The sequence below is a fragment of the Amblyraja radiata genome, chromosome 8 (assembly GCF_010909765.2).
Source record: "Amblyraja radiata isolate CabotCenter1 chromosome 8, sAmbRad1.1.pri, whole genome shotgun sequence".
Lineage (NCBI taxonomy): Eukaryota > Metazoa > Chordata > Chondrichthyes > Rajiformes > Rajidae > Amblyraja > Amblyraja radiata.
Genome location: NC_045963.1, coordinates 41,888,385 through 41,903,569, shown reverse-complemented (window position 1 = coordinate 41,903,569; position 15,185 = coordinate 41,888,385). Strand labels below are relative to the sequence as shown.

General features: G+C 43.4%; 1 protein-coding gene across 4 annotated transcripts in view; it reads right to left on the bottom strand.

Moving 5' to 3' along the window:
- Positions 1 to 6,771, bottom strand: part of filip1 (filamin A interacting protein 1) — a 133,475-nt gene extending 126,704 nt beyond the window's left edge. For 3 of the 4 annotated variants that reach the window (XM_033025675.1, XM_033025678.1, XM_033025679.1), the window contains exon 1: positions 6,277 to 6,753. The gene's annotated coding sequence lies outside the window, so the exon portion shown is untranslated. Of the gene's footprint in view, positions 1 to 6,276 lie in introns of all 4 variants that reach the window. The other variant, XM_033025680.1, reaches the window with a different exon arrangement.
- Between the last annotated feature and the right edge of the window lie 8,414 nt (positions 6,772 to 15,185).

The window sequence follows — 15,185 nt, the reverse complement described above, 5'->3', positions numbered from 1 at the left end:
TCCTTTTGAGATTTTGCACCAGAACGGAATGTCTAATAGTTACAATCCCTGCATTCCTTTCTTAATTGTTGGTCATGCCTTTTAGTGAAGTTCTCCAATCTGTCATAACCATCTCAGTCCTCACTCCTGGTACCTTCAAAGTTTCCTTTGTTTTGTTTTGAAGTGCTTCACTTTCCATCTGAATTCTATCATATGATCTCCGCCCCCCCCCCCCCCCCCCCCCCCCCCCCGCCCCTCAATGCACTAGTTTAAAAAATATTATATTAACACTGCAGGAATTCATTCTTCATAATACTATTGTTAACTTGATTTGACCAACATACGTGGAGATTTAAATTACCCATTGCATACTGAAGTACACGATTCCTGCCCACCATTTTTAAAATTTAACATAGTGTAGTTTAATTTAGAGATACAGCATGGAAATAGGTCCTTCAGCCTGTGCCAACCACCAATCACGCTAGTTCTATGTAATCCCACGGTCTCATCCACACCCTACACACTACAGCCAATTTTACACAGGTCAAACAACCTACAAACCTGCACGTCTTTGGGATGTGGGGAAACCCGCCCGGTGGAAGAGAGAGAGTGCAAACTCCACAAAGACAGCAGCCGAGATCAAGTTCAATCCTGGGTCTCTGGCGCTGTGAGGCAACTAATTAATTATTCAGTATAGTGCTGATCAAAAGTTTTAACTTATTTATTGACTGAATAAAATGGTTTAGTGATTAAAATTTAGTATAATGGTATCGATCTACTTCCAATTTAGTGCCAATCACTCCTAAACACTTACAAGCTTTAACTGGCAATATTAAACATGAGATTTCAAAATAGCTATTTGCACAAAACATAGAACATGGAACAGTACAACATAAGAACAGGCCTTCAGCCGACAATGTCAGTGCTGAACCTGATGCCAGGAACCACTCTTATCTACCTGCACATAATCCAAATCCCTCCATTCCCTGCATATCCATGTGCCTATCCCTCCGTCTTTTAAATGCCACTATCGTATCTACATCAATCATTACCTCCAGCAGCACATTCCGGGCACTTACCACCCTCTGGGTAAACACTTGCCCTGCACGTCTCCTTTACACTTTGCCCCACTCACCTTAAAGTTATGCCCTCTAGTAAAGAATTTTCTTTCCTGGGAAGAAGGTTCTCACTGTCTATTCTGTTGATACCTCTCATCATTTTATATACTTCTAGTTCATATACTCCGGAGTTCATGTGAAAACAATCCAAGTCTGTCAAACCTCTCCCTCTAACCAATACTCTCTAATATAGGCAGCATTCTGGTAAACCTCCTCTGCACCCCTAATAAAATAACTGCAGATGTTGAGAATCTGAAATAAAATAGAAAATGCTAAAGGTACTCATCAGATTTGGCTGCATCTGTGGAGGGAGAAACAGAGGTAATATTTCAGATAGAGAAAGCAATCCATCTCTCCCTCTGACCCAGACATAATTCCTGTAAAGCTCCTCTATACCCTTTCCAACGCCTCCATATCCTTCCTATGCTTTGTGGCATCCAAAAGATATGGAAAGTACTAATTAAATGCAAGATTTTTTTAGCCTGTTATTCATGGGCAAGCCATAAATTCAACTCTAAAAGATAGTTTTTTCGAATGCGATAAGTTTGCTGAGAATATGGGTTATACAGCTTTGGATTTCAACCAATTGACCTTCACTTACCCCTACCCCGTGGTTGGGACACTGCACTATACGTATAGATACACATGTACATGTGTTTCAGGGTCATAGATTTATGCAGGTCATACTAGCAGGAACTCTGCATGCAGGTCAATGTCTTTTGTATCCAAAAACTGACCAAGAAGAATGCGAAAGAGCTGATGCTGTTGCTATTTATGACTTTACGATCCAGTCGGAGTAAAGATCAATTACTGATAAACAGGAGGCCCATCAAGGGGCTGGTCAGCTTTCCCTTTTGACCTGCTCCATCGGAGACAACTGAATCATGACATTGTAGAAACAAGGAACTGCAGATGCTGGTTTATAACAAAGATAGACACAAAGTGCCGGAGTAACTCAGCGGGCCAGGCAGCATCTCTGGAGATGCCATCATTTTTTTCCAGAGATGCTGCCAGACCCCCGTGTTACTCCAGCACTTTGTGTGGAGAATCTGAATGTTTCATTGTCATGTGTATCGGCAATGGAACAATGAAATTCTTACTTGCTGCAGCTTTGACTGGTCAATTAATGCAATAACATACAAATAATTATCTAATAATCAATAATACAAAAAAATAATAATCATTAGTACTCCATAAACAGACCATATTAGTGCAAAACTGTTTTGATTGCATGTCCACACTTCAGTTTTGCACTATGACGGCCTGTTTACCGAGTATTCCCGTTTACTAATCTTATATTACTAAAAGTCTGATCTTGACCATTTCCTGTTGTTCTGTATATTGATTTTAGAAAAAATGCTGCCACTTATGGCTGTGATTTTTGGCCATCTTACTCAGAGTCCCCCTCCGCTGCGCAGGACAAGGGGATTTTTCCCCTTGATGAAAAATAAAAGGGTTATTAGTGTTTAAAAAATGTTGAGATTCTCTCTCCTGAAGGCCACGCCCCTTCCGGAGGGACTATAAAACCCGGAAGTGTTGAGTGCCTTAGTCAGTCTCTGCAAGATGGGGGAGTGAGAGGGTCAAGTCTTTCAGTCTGCGCTGTGAATAACACTGAACACATGTCTACTAAACTGTGAGTGGTTTTACTGACCTGTCAGTGCCCTTAATGTGGTTTGAAAATATAGTTTGGAAATGCTAAAGCTGTGTTGCCTTTGGTTTGGAAATGCTAAAGCTGTGTTGCCTTTGGTTTGGAGATGCTAAAGCGGTGTTGCCTTTGGTTTGGAAATGCTAAAGCTGTGTCGCCTTTGGTTTGGAAATGCTAAATCTGTGTTGCCTAATTAAAGTTGCCTTGCCTAATGAAAGTTGCCTTGCCCAATGAAAGTTGCCTTGCCCAATGAAAGTTGCCTTGCCCAATGAAAGTTGCCTTGCCCAATGAAAGTTGCCCAATGAAAGTTGCCTTGCCCAATGAAAGTTGCCCAATGAAAGTTGCCTTGCCCAATGAAAGTTGCCTTGCCCAATGAAAGTTGCCTTGCCTTCTATATAATTAAAAGTCTAATCTTGACCACTTCCTGTTTGCGCTTTATATTGATTTGAGAAAAAACGCTACCACATATGGCTGTGATTTTTGGCCATCTTACCCCTCCACTCACCAGATGCCGAGGATTTTTCCCATTAATGAAAAATAAAAGAGTTATTAGTGTTTAAAAAATGTTGAAATTCTGTTTCCTGCCAATCACGCCATGAAGGCCACACCTCTTCTGGTGGGAGGGGGAGGGACTATAAAACCCAGAAGTGTGGGCGTGGCTCAGTCTCTGCAAGATGGAGGAGGGAGAGGTCACGACTCGCTGTCTTTAGTAGCCTTGCACCCTGCTTGAAATGGTATGAAGTTGCACTTGAATTTGGTGGCCTTGCACCCTGCTTGAAGTCGTAAGAAACTGCACTTGAATTTGGTGGCCTTGCACCCTGCTTGAAATGGAATTTCAAGGAATAGCCATGAGTCGACTGCCAGCCCACCAGCCATGAGTGAATGAGCTGCCAGCACAACAGGCTTGAGTGACTGAGCTGCCAGCCCAAGAATCCATTTGGCCCACGTCCATACTAGCCCTCTAGAAACCAGTCCCTTCAGCCCACAACACCCATACTAGCGCTCCAGAAAGCCCCCCCCCACCACACTGGCCACCAATATTGGAATTGATGGAGAGGTGGAATATTGCGTTGGGGGACCAGCCCTCCCGTGTGATGCTGGGACCCAACGGGTCCCACTTAGTCTAGTTTATTATACAATTCACTAGGGACTTAAGGGCCTGTCCAACTTGGTGATTTTTTCGGCGACTGCCGGCTTCATTGATTGATGCCAGCAGTCGCCGCTGGATTTTGACATGTTCAAAATCCAGCGGCGACAAAAAAAATGTTGAGACACCTGAGGAAACACCGCGTGTCAATATGTTATCACGCCACGTCATTTTTGGTGACCTGAAACGTCAGTCAATGATGCCGGCAAACACCGAAAAAAATCGGCAAGTGGGTCAGGCCCTTTAGTTTTGATTGCACTATTCATTTCAAAGTCCATAGTAGAGCATAGTTGCTGAGGCAGGGTTGTGGTTAGTGTTGTACAGTGTTCAAAAGCTTGATGGTTAATAGGAAGAAACATAAATACATAGAAAATAGGTGCAGGAGTAGGCCATTCGGCCCTTCGAGCCTGCACCGCCATTCAATATGATCATGGCTGATCATATTGAAGCTGTTCTTGAACCTGGTGGCCACTGTTTTCAGGCTCCTGTACCTGCTTCTGGATGGTAGTAGCGAGATAAGAGCGTGGCCAGGGAGGTGTGGGTCCTTGATTATGCTGGCTGCCTTTGAGGCAGAACCACCCATACATCTCTTTGATGCTGCAGAAGCTTTGCTGCTGCAACCGTAATATCTATTTTCCGCAGACGTCTGTTGTTTGCATTTCATCTTTAATATCACTTTCATACATTTGGTGAATTGGAAATGCGCCTTAACAGGTCCTTATTTGTGATATCAACCAAACTAAAAACACAGCGAGATCTGTGTATCCGTACATTGTAGGTTATTGATAATGCTACTTATGTTGGTATGTAGCCAGATTAAATACCAAACCAGTGGATAATTGATATGTGACACAAAGAGCTGAAAATCTCAGCGGGTCAGGCAGCATCTTTGGAGAACATGGTAGGTGACATTTCAGATCGGGACCCTTCTCCAGACTCAATACTCAGTCTGAAGAAGGTCCCTGATCTGAAAGATCTCCTATCCATCTTCTTCAGAGATGCTGCCTGACCTGCATCATTTGTAACTGCATCATCTGCAGTTCTTTGTGTCTCGATAATTAACACGTACTTGGTTTAACAAAAAAGATTTGGAGAATATATGCTTCAATAAGTCACCCACATTGTGCTTTAAGTTTTTACCAGTTGCTTCATATTTACTGAAACATTGCATAACATGTTATATGAATCCAATGACCATTCCCTCATCTTAACTGGCCTCTGTAAATTGCCTCTAGTGTGTAGGAAGTGGATAAGAAAGTCAGATAACATAGAACTAGTGTAAATGGGTGATCGATGGACGGTGTGGACTCAGTGGGCCGAATGGACTGTTTCCAAGCTATATCTGTGAATGAGCAATGATCATTAATAAGGGTTAATATTTATGAGAGAAATCTCTATAGAATAGATTAGAAGTTACTGCCAAACAACTGTTCAAAAATTGCCAACAATGACACAATTCATCACAGCGTTATACTTGTAAGCAACACAGAAAGAAAAATTAATCAGTCGAAAGCAAATAATGGATCCTGGGAATACTGAGCCATTGACTGTTTCAGAATAATGAACAATTCCCAGCCTCATGAAAGAATCTTTGAGATGATAAATTGACTTTAAATTGTGCAATATGACTTCTATGTATGTAGGTGGATTCTTTCCAGATCGAATTTACATAAATTCTGAGGCTGAAAATGATGGTCTTAGGGAGATAGCCTTTAACGGAAGCTAAATCTGCTCAAGCTGGTGTTTCTCTTTGATTGTGGAGAAAGACTTCTGCAACTTGTGTGGCCCATCACACCCAGAACTTCTATCCTGCATACTCACTGCCAGGCAAATAACACATTCAACAGATGGTGATAGCTGGAGATCACAATTATGTCAATAACACACCGTGATATATCCAAACCACAAAGAGCTTGATGGCATAAGAAGATTTCACTTAGCTAGATTTGCAAATTAGTTTACATTATTTGGCTTTCGGCAGAAATACACATTGCAATCACTCAAAACTACTGAAAATATTGCAGCAGTATAGGTGACCTATAAATTTAATGTTGTGTTGTGAACTCATTAAGAAATAGAAAATAATGATTCTTATTTTGTGACATTTTTTTTGTCATCATCAGAACCATTCCAAACTTTCACACAGACTGAGTCTAACAAACAGCCTAATGACTATGATAAACCGTGATACAGTTTGTGTGTGCTTACAAAGTTTTCATTAACGCTACAAGAAAAAACAGATCTATTGTTGCTCATTTGGATTTGGGGAGAAAAACAGCATCAACATTCCTGGTTTAAAAGATATCCATACCTAGATAATGTAAAAGCTGCTTCATATCATTTCATTTTTGGTTTTGATTACTGAGATGAGAAAAAGCCTCACTTACCTGAAACTGGAGTTATCGAGGCAAGAACGGGGTAGGAAGGCTCAGTGGAGAGAAATGTCGTTGTTCCACAGTTGGTTTGGCCGAACATCCCCCACAGTATAGAACCAGTGAAGATGAGTTGCTCGTTCCTCTTAGTCCATCTGCTGAGATCATACAGGAAGTAGTGGAGAAGAGAGGAGAGCGTATTTCTTTGCTCAGATAAAGCTGACTACCATAAAAGGTTCACGCAGACTCCCGCTTTCACACTGCCAGAGTTTGGAGCATAAAATGTGCTGCTCTCCTGTGCAAAGTCTCACTGCTGTGTCTGCCAATGCTAATACGTTCCGCTCTCGGATACTCAGGCAGTTGTGGCTATGTAAGAATCAGCTCCCCTGAGTTATATTTATCCTGCGTTCTCAGCAAGTCAAGTCTGTCAACAGCTGAAGACTTTGTAGCAGTTCCCTTTGCCATCAAACAGCTGAGCTGTTTGTAGTTATGAAGACCCACGGACACAGGCTGGAGGAAGAATGAGCGAAACTATCAAATCCTGCTGTGGCCCTCTGCCAAACATTTCATCTGCATACAAGCACTATTTTAGGTTACACAGCCTTCCTCTTAATGTCAGCACCTATTTGATCAGTAAAAATGCACACTGCCCACAAATGATTGCAGGAGGAATTGACAGTCAGTAACAAATCTGAGCAAAAAGGATAAAGTTTGAGCAATTTGAATGAATTAACATTTTCACCAAGTGACACTGTGCAATGTGTGTTTGTGTGTGCCTGTGTGTATATGTGTGTGTGTGTGTGTGTGTGTGTGTGTGTGTGTGTGTGTGTGTGTGTGTGTGTGTTTGCGTGTGTCTCGTTTCTACAGAGAAAAACAGCAAAAGAAATGAATAGCATTGAAAGTTACCCACCCTGAACTTTTGACTGCTTTCAGTAGGAAATGATCAAATTATTTCCACTTTATGTATTTGTTCTACCGTTCAAGCGGTGTTGGTTCTTTATTATTTAAGGCAACTAATCTAGGCAACTAAGGATTAGTTCACAAAATACAGTGGCGTAGAGGTAGAGCGCGGAGGTAGAGCTGCTGCCTTGCAGCGCCAGAGACCCGGGCTTGATCCTGACCTCGGGTGCTGTATGTGTGGAGTTTGTATGTTCTCCCTGTGTTTTGTACGTTCTCCGTGGCTTTCCTCTGGGCGATCCTTCCACATCCCTAAGAAGTGCAGATTTATAGGTTAACTGGCCTCTATAAATTGCCCCTCGTCTGTGTAGGGAGTGGATGCAGAAGTGGGATAACAAGTGTGGACAATTGATCAATCATGGACTCGGTGGGCCAAACGGCCTGTTTCTGTGCTGTATCTCACGCTGCCTTGGCAAAGCCACCAGTATAATCATGGACGAGTCGCATCCTGGACACTCCCTCTTCGCCACCCCCCATCAGGCAAGAGGTATAGCAGTATGAAAACGCACACCTCCAGATTTAGGAACAGCTGTTATCAGGCAACTGAACCATCCTACCAACAAGTAGAGAGCAGTTCTTAGTTACCATCTACCTCATCGGGGACCCTCGGATTATCTTTAATCGGACTTTATCTTGCACTAAACATTATTCACGTTATTTCCTTTATCATGTATCTGTACACAGTGGGTGGCTGAATTGTAATCATGTATTGTCTTTCCGCTGACTGGTTAGCATGCAACTAAAGCTTTTCACTACACCTCGGTAGGTTTGGATTCCTTTCCATAGGGATGGAAGAAGACTAGAGAGGGTAGGCAGAAGGAATTCAAGAGGAGGGGGAATGTTGAAGACTGGAGAAGAAAGAGTTACTCCAGCATTTTATGTCCTTTACGAACATATGGATAGGTGATGTTTCAGGTCAGGACTCTTTTTCAGACTCATACTTCTTTCTTCCACATATTTTCCTTCTCCATATTTCTCAATCCTTACTCTCAACAACTTCTCCTTTGACTCCTCCCACTTCCAAATCCAAGGCGTAGCCATGAGCACTCGTATGGGCCCCAGCTATGCCTGTCTCTTTGTAAGGTACGTCAAACAATCCCTGTTCCAGATGTACACTGGCCCTATCCCCGAACTCTATCTCCGCTACATTGATGATTGCATCAGGGCAACCTCCTGCACCCAAGCTGAACTCACGAACTTCATTACTAATTTCTATCCTGCACGCAAATTCACTTGGATTATTTCCGACATCTCCCTTCTGTTTCTTAATCTCAGCGTCTCCATAACAGGAGATAGACTATCAACTGACATAAGTGATTGGAGCAGAATTTGTGCATTCGGCCCATCAAGTCTACTCAGCCATTCAATCATGGCTATCCCTCCTAAACCCATTCTCCTGCCTTCTTCCCATAACCTCTGACACCTGTACTAATCAAGAATCTATCTATCTCAGTCTTAAATATATCCACTGACTTGGTCTCTACAGCCTTCTGTGGCAAAGAATTTCACAGATTCATCACCCTCTGACTAAAGAAATTCCTCCTCATCTCCTTCCTAAAAAACGTCCCTTAATTCTGAGGCTATACAGTGCATTCAGAAAGTATTCAGACCCCTTCACTTTTTCCACATTTTGCTATGTTACAGCCTTATTCTAAAATGGATTACATTCTTTTTTTTATCATCAATCTACACACAATACCCTATAATTAAAAAAACGAAAACCGGTGTTTAGAAATTTTTGCAAAGTAATTAAAAAGAAATAACTGAAATATCACATTTACATAAGTATTCAGACCATTTACTCAGTAGTTTGTTGAGGCAACTTTGGCAGCGATTACAGCCTCAAGTCTTCTTGGGTATGACGCTACAAGCTTGGCACACCTGTATTTGGGTAATTTCTCCCATTCTTCTCTGCAGATCCTCTCAAGCTCTATCAGGTTGGATGGGGAGCGTCGATGCACAGCTATTTTCAGGTCCCTCCAGAGATGTTCGATCGGGTTCAAGTCTGGGCTCTGGCTGGGCAACTCAAGGACATTCAGAGACTTGTCAAGAAGCCACTCCTGCGTTGTCTTGGCTGTGTGCCTAGGGTCATTGTCCTATTGGAAAGTGAACCTCCGCCCCAGTCTGAGGTCCTGGAGCAGGTTTTCATCAAGGATCTCTCTGTACTTTGCTCCGTTCATCTTTCCTTCGATCCTGTCCAGTCTCCCAGTTCCTGCAACTGAAAAACATCCCCATGGCATGATGCTGCCACCACCATGCTTCACCGTAGGTATGGTATTGGCCAAGTGATGAGTGGTGCCTGGTTTCCTCCAGACGTAACACTTGGCATTCAGGCCAATGAGTTCAATCTTGGTTTAATCAGACCAGATAATCTTGTTTCTTATGCGTTTTGACAAACCCCAAGCGGACTATCATGTGCCTATTTTTGAGGAGTGGCATCCGTCTGGCCACTCGACCATAAAGGCCTGATTGGTGGAGTGCTGCAGATATAGTTGTCCTTCTGGAAGGTTCTCCCATCTCCACAGAGGAACTCTGGAGCTCTGTCAGAGTGACCATCGGGTTCTTGGTCACCTCCCTGACCAAGGCCCTTCTCCCCCGAATGCTCAGTTTGGCCGGGCGGCCAGCTCTATGAAGAGTCTTGGTGGTTCCAAAATTCTTCCATTTAAGAATGGCGGAGGCCACTGTGCTCTTCGGGACCTGTAATGCTGCAGAAATTGTTTTCTACCCTTCCCAAGATCTGTGTCTCGACACAATCCTATCTCGGAGGTCTACGGACAATTCCTTCATCTTCACTTTTGCTCTGACATGCACTGTCAACTGTGGGACCTTATATTGACAGGTGTGTGCCTTTCCAAATCATGTCCAATCAATTTAATTTGCCACAGGTGGACTCCAATCAAGTTGTAGAAACGTCTCAAGGATAATCAATGGAAACAGAATGAACCTAAGCTCAATTTTAAGTGCCATTGCAAAGGGTCTGAATACTTATGTAAATGTGATATTTCAGTTAGTTCTTTTTAATTACTTTGCAAAAATTTCTAAACACCTGTTTTCGCTTCTTCATTCTGGGGTATTGTGTAGATTGATGATTAAAAAAAATGAATTTAATCCATTTTAAAATAAGGCTGTAATGTAAAAAAATATGGAAAACGTGAAGGGGTCTGAATACTTTCTGAATGCACTGTAACTTCTAGTCTTAGACTCTCCCACAATTAGAAACATCCTGTCCACATCCACTCTATCCAAGCCTTTCACTATTCTGTACGATTCAATTAGGTCCCCCCTCATTCTTCTAAGCTCCAGCGAGTACAGGCCTAGTGCCGTCAAATGTTCATCTATTATAAACCTAGTGACTCCCACAACTATCTAGACTACACTTCTTTCCACCCTGCCTCCTGCAAAGACTCTATCCCCTACTCCTAATTCCGTCTATGCCAAATCTGCACCCAAGATGATGTGTTCCATACCAGGACATCTGACGTGTTCATTCTTTAGGGAACGGAGTCCACTCTTTCATCATAGATGAGGCCCTAACATGGTTCTCCTCGGCATCCCGCAGTTCTGTATTTTCTCCCCCATTTCCCCAGTCGCAACAGGGACAGAGTCACCCTAGTCCTCACCTTTCACCCCATCAGCCATCGCCTCCAGCACATAATCCTCAGACATTTTCACCAACTCCAACAGATCTCACCGTAGATCAGTAGATCCACATCTTCCCACCACCACCCCTTTCCGCTTTCCACAGAGACCGTTGCCCCGTAACTCCCTGGTTGACTCATCACTTCCTATCCACACCACCCCCTCCCCAGGTACCTTCCCCTGTAATTACAAGAAATGCAACACCTGTCCCTATACTTCCTCCCTCGACTCCGTCCTTTCAGGTGAGGCAGAGGTTCACTTGCACCTTCTCCAACTTCATCTACTGTATCCGCTGTTCCAGGTGTGGACTCCGATATATCCCTCCCCCACCCTAGATCCCAGACCAGTTTCACTGTCCTCCTGATTAATTTTGTATGCCGCGTTGTCAGCTTCCCCTTGGCCAACAATGAACCATTCTACATTTCCTTGATCATCGTATGCTTTGATCTGTCGTTTTCACATTCCATATCTCTAGTTTCCCTCCTCCATGACTCTCAGTCTGAAGTAGGGTCTGGTCACCCATTTCCTTCTCTCCAGAGATGCTGCCTGCCCCGCTGAGTTACTCCAGCATTTTGTGTTTATCTCCTTTGGACTTCATTTACCAATTATTTGCCCTCGCTGCAAGGATATTAAAGACCTCCTGATTTTAGTTGCAGCTTTCCTCAATACTGATTATCATTCCCACAATATGACATAATTGACAAATATTGAATGACTTGATTCCTGAATCTAAATCATGAATTGATTTGCAGTTCTGGTCTCCGCTCCAATCCCAGTGGAACAATGTTACCCACCTTCTACCACTGTAAATATTTCATTCCACTTCCACTCTCTACTTTCTGTCCTGAAGCCAAACAGAAATGCATTCTGTAACCTGTCCCCTGACCCTGCATTCTCCACTTAATCCATTGTGGGCTACCTTATCAACTGCCATTGGAAAATGCAGACATGTTACCTCACTGCATTACCATTATCTACTTTCTCTTTTACTCCTCAGAAAATGCAATCAGCTTGGTCAACCACTCCAGCATCTTGGTATAAGCCAGCATCCGCAGTTCCTTCCTACACATTCATCCTAGCAACGCCCTCTTCCATCTTCTCTACATTTGGTGCAGTGTCTCTGCGCATTGCTTCAGCAGTTTGAACTACTTCAGAATGAGGAGATTCGTTCTCAAGAGTCAAGTCAAGAGTGTTTAATTGTCATATATACTGAAAACAGAACAATGAAATTCTTACTCGCAGCAGCATAACAGGTCCGTAAACACCATACTCATTGATAACACAATAAATAAAAGAAAGTTCAATTAATTTTTAAAAAGCCCCAATATAAGTGCAAAACAAAAGCCCAGAGTCCCTAGGGCAACCAAGACAGTTTGAAGTGTAGTTGGTGTTTGTAGTACACCATTGAACCATGGTCCCATTGAGCCCTTCCAACATCACCGTTCATTGGCAGCCTCTACATACCACCACAGGTTCAAGGGCAGAGGCCAAGGCTTTGTAGCAGGCGCCCGACACAGCAACGTTGTCATTTCAGGGTCTCCCCCTAAATAAAATGCTATAATGATCCCATTCAGTGCAAAATGTATTACTAGTTTCTTTCTGGGGAATAGCTGCACAGTGCCACCGTGGTAGTTGCTGCCTGACAGCGCCAGTGACACGGGTTCAATCCTGACTACGGGTGTTGTCAGTACAGAGTTTGTACGTTCTTCCTGTGAGTGCGTATGTTTTCATTATCTTTCCGACAACTGACGTTAATCTAATGTGGCATTGGGGAAAATGCTGGGTTGACATTCACGGGTGAACTCACGTGATAAGGTTTATTTAGAGTGAATGGTGATAGTGACAAGAGAGTCGGGGTCCACATTGGGAGGTTTTCTCTCGTCGTCCGTGTGCATGTGAGGAGTTGCCGCCAATCTCGGGCTTGTCCCGGCAGCTCACTCTTACCTTGAGATCTCTCGCTGGTGGTCTCAGGCTTGTCCTGGCAGCTCAGTCTCGGTCTTGAAGAGTAGGCACTGGCGGTCTCAGGCTTGCCCCGACAACTCAGACTTGACCTCGAAAAGGGGGCACAGGCAGTCTCGGGCTTGTCCCCGCCATTCTCTCTTGCCTTGATAGGAGATACGGGCTTGTCCTTGAAGAGGAGGTGCTGGCTGTATAGAGTTTGTCCCCATGGCTAGATCTTGGCCTCAAAACAAATGCTGGCAGTCTCGGGCGTCCTGGTGGTGCAGTCTTTGCACTCCACATGGGGCATAGTCCCTCGTTGTTTATGGGCAGGTGTCCAGGAGGCACTGGGAGTCTTGAAATTGCCCTGGTCGCTCAGTCTTGGCCTCAAAGGAGATGCTGGCTGTTTAGAGCTTTTCACAGCATCTTCCTCCAAGCCTGCAAAAGGGAAACACAGCTAGTAGGGGAGTCAGTCTCTCGACCGCTTTCGTTTTCCCCGTTTTCCCCTCTTTCCCCTCTTTCCCCTACTCTCCCCTGGCTGGATCTGTCTTGGTTTTTGAAGAGGATGGTGATAAGGTGTAGGTGGGTCAATCCATTAACAGCTAATTGGACACAGCCTTTGGTTTTGGAAGGTTAGAAACATAGAAAATAGGTGCGGGAGTAGGCCATTCGGCCCTTCGAGCCTGCACCGCCATTCAATATGATCATGGCTGATCATCCAACTCAGTATCCTGTACCTGCCTTCTCTCCATACCCCCTGATCCCTTTAGCCACAAGGGCCACATCTAACTCCCTCTTAAATAGAGCATAGAACAGTCCAGCACAGGAACAGGCACTTGTCCTACAATGTCTGTGCCGAAAAGGATGCCAAGACCAACTCTTATCTGCCTGCACATATCCCTCCGTTCCCTTCATAACCATGTACCTATCCAAAATTCTCAAATGAAACTATCATATCTGCCTTAGCCACCACTCCCGGCAGCATGTTCCAGGCACTCACCACTCTCTGTATAAAGAAACTTGCCCGCACATCTCCTTTTTATTTTGCCCCTCTCACCATAAAGCTATGCCCTGCACATCTACTGCAGAGTACATATTGTAACGGAGATTACAGACTGCAAAACATACTATGCTCCACATCTCCAACAGAACATAGAGATTTCTGAAGAAATCTGTGGTGGGAAACATTGCCAATGATTTACAACAAAATATTTTGAGCATAAGCAAGATATTTTCTTTCACTTGCAGATATACTGCACCTGTAAACCATTTTGTCCAGAAAACAGTAATTGTAAAGGACAAAAATTCCATGGAGAAAACCAGTTGTTTCAAAACGTGGAGGTCTGTGGAAAAGCTAATAGTGTTATTTCTGACATTTCCTTTGTGGATTTGATGTAATATTACGGTGGAATGAATCTAATATGAGGAAAGACATAATCAACGACAGCTTTAGTAGAAACATATCGCTTTATATTTTTAGCATTGAAATGCAATTGCATAGATACAGCACATTTAACAATACATATAACAGTCTTTTAGAGGTTCAGACCTTATTCTTATTTTGCTTTTGGAACAAATTTTTAAATATTCTGAAAATATAGGAAAAAGGTGGAAAAAAGTATAAGAATAATCTCTCTCCAAATTTAGGTAACTAACCAACAAACAAACTATTTTTTCCCTTCCTTCCTTTCCTTCCCCTCTCTTCCTTGTGTCCCACCTGGACTCACACCCATTTCACCCTCTCCCCCTCCCCCTTCCCTTCCAGCTATATTCCTTCCTCTGGCTTCACAATTCATACTTCGTCAATCCTTATCTCAAACTTCTAGTTTTATTTCATTTCTGGTCTTTGTCCAACCATCTGCCTATCAAAATCATCCTCACGTAGCCAGGCTTTGTCCTGCTGCACCTCTCTTCCACCTTTCTACCTCTCCACCACAATCAGTCTGAAGAATCAATCTCGACCCAAAATGTCACCTATCCCTTTCACTACAGATGCTGGTTTACAAAGAAAGACACTGCTAGAGTATATGGAATGAGCTGCCAGTGGAGAGACTGGTACTATAGCAATATTTACAAGACATTTAGACAGGTACATGGACATGTGTAGGTTTGATGGGGCATCTTAATCTGCATAGGCAAGTTGGGCCAAAGGGCCCGCTTCCATGCTGTATAAGATGGTAAGACATAGGAGCAGAATTACGCCATTTGGCCCATCGAGTCCACTCCGTCATTCGATCATGGGTGATCTATTTCACCATCTCAACCCCATTCTCCTGCCTTCTCCCCATAACCTTTGATGCCCTCACTAATCAAGAACCTATCAATCTCCGCTTTAAAAATACCCGATGACTTGGCCTCCATAGCCATCTGTGGTAATGAATTCCACAGAT